This window comes from Elephantulus edwardii, unplaced genomic scaffold (assembly GCF_000299155.1).
Source record: "Elephantulus edwardii isolate Elephantulus edwardi_28Jun2011 unplaced genomic scaffold, EleEdw1.0 scaffold00040, whole genome shotgun sequence".
Taxonomy (NCBI): Eukaryota; Metazoa; Chordata; class Mammalia; order Macroscelidea; family Macroscelididae; genus Elephantulus; species Elephantulus edwardii.
Window position 1 is genome coordinate 906529 of NW_006399790.1, and position 2139 is coordinate 908667.

At 37.3% G+C, this 2139-nt stretch overlaps 1 pseudogene; it reads right to left on the reverse strand.

Annotated features, from left to right (window-relative positions):
* Positions 1–878: 878 nt before the first annotated feature.
* LOC102848499 lies at positions 879–1438 on the reverse strand (annotated as a pseudogene).
* Positions 1439–2139: the final 701 nt, after the last annotated feature.

Here is a 2139-nt window from a genome sequence, read left to right on the forward strand (position 1 = left end):
GAATCATACCAAATAAATATAAAGAAAACCAATCTAGGAGCTCTGGTGGCCTAGTGGCAAGAAGCTGCACTGCAATCACAGAGATGCTCAGTTTGAATCCACCAGATGCCCGGCTGGAGGAGGAACAATCCCCTCCTATACCAGTCAGATCTTATTTGATGGTACACACACACAAAAATAATTAATAAATTTTTTTTAAAAAAAGAAAACCAATCTGTGGGGTATTATTTTTAGTGGCTTTGATAAAGAAAATACGGTATTTAAAAAAAAAAAACCCAAATGAGCCAAAACCAATGATGAACAAGGAAGGAGATTGTTGATGTTAGGTGTGCTCGAGATGACTATGATATAGACACCCTATGAATAACAGATCTGAACCTTGCCCTATCCAGTGCCACCCTCATCAACTCTGATATACTCAATCTCATTGTTACAGTCGCTGTGGCAATCCATCCTCTCCTTCTCTGACCTTACATCTTGGCAAGCATAATGTCTTTTCCCAATGATGATCCCTCAAACAATATACATGAAGTATGCCAAAGTTTCACTGTCATTGCCTTTTTTTTTTAAGTGTGAGCACAGCTTATTTATTGAGTATAATTCTTAATATTGGCTACTTTTCTCATAAAACTTGAAAGATCAAACATTACAAATGTACAGTTAATACTAATGATTCAAACACTGAGCAGAGAAAAAACATCCTTCTTAACCCTTTTATAAGTGTATGAAAATAAAAAGTAAAAAATTGATGAGTAGTATGAAGAAAACTGTTTGTACCGATAAGGTGGACATCAAGCTGGAAGACAGGAAGGTTCCGCTGAAGGCAAGGTGTTCCTGGTCTTTCTCCAGACTTCAACCCGACTGTGAAGTCTCCCAATTCATAATTGAGTTGCTCTTTCCAGGCCTTTTGAAGCATCTCTAAGTTTTCCAACCAAATCTGTAGTTGTTCCATACTGCAGCTAAAACTAATCTCTGGGTGTGATCCTGAATCAGTGCTCTCTACATTTAAGGTCATCAAATATGCAGGTCTGTACATCTTATGAAGTTGAGTGGTCTTTATCTGCTATTCCAAACGCCAAGAAACATCAGTTATGTGAGGTAGAGATCTGCCTATACTTCCCAGTAGGATTTCTAGGGAATTCTTATTTTTCTGATATTGTGTACAAAATATTTCTATCCGCTCACTGTCAAATTTACAATCTTTTAAGTAAGTGCTTAGAGTTGATTTATCAGCTCTTTGTTTTCCTGCTTCTACTATGCAAGTTGCAGCTGCTGCATGACAATGTTTTAATACTAGTGGGTCAACGTGTTTCAAGTCTGGATGATCTAACACAGCCTCATCCGCCTGGGCGTCCAGCAGACTCTGGAAAGCCGCCCGGAGGAGAAACATGAAGGCGTTGGGGTCGAAGCAGCCAGGATCGGCCAGAATCTCTGTCATTGCCTTTTAAAAGCACTTTTGTTGCACTTTCTCCAAGGCATTATTTATTTGTTCTTCTGACAATCCATGAGTACTCTTCTCCAACACCACAACTCAAAGGCACCAATTCTTCTGTTATCTTTAGTCACTGTCCAACTTTCAGATGCACAGCAAGTAATTGAAAAACCATGCCTTGGATGAGGCACACCTTGGTCTTTAAACTAACATCGTTCCTCCTTGGCACAGTGAAGAGGTCACTGGCAGCATATATTCTCAATAAATTATATCTTTTGATTTCATGACTGCTGGTATTTGTCAATTAAATATATTTTTTAAAAATTGTTGTTTGGGGTGGAATTTTTTAAATTCACATTTTGTTTCTTATCATAATTCCCATAATGTATCTTTTTTAAAATTTTAAATAGAAATTTATTTTTTCCATCTCTTCTTTTCGACCTTGCCAAAGCATTTCTTATACTTTAACTTAATTCACCGAAGATCACATTCCTGTTCAGATTTTACTCAATTAATTCTACATTCTGTTTGAATTGTGTCTGGTTGTCTGAGTTAGCATATAGAAACCAATATGCCTAGTCATTGTCTCATGTTAATAATTTCATTATTATCTTTAATTTCTTTTACTCTACCCTGTTGTTGTTGTTGTTATGTGCCGTCGAGTCGCTTGCGACTCATAGCGACCCTGTGTACAACAGCCCTAAACT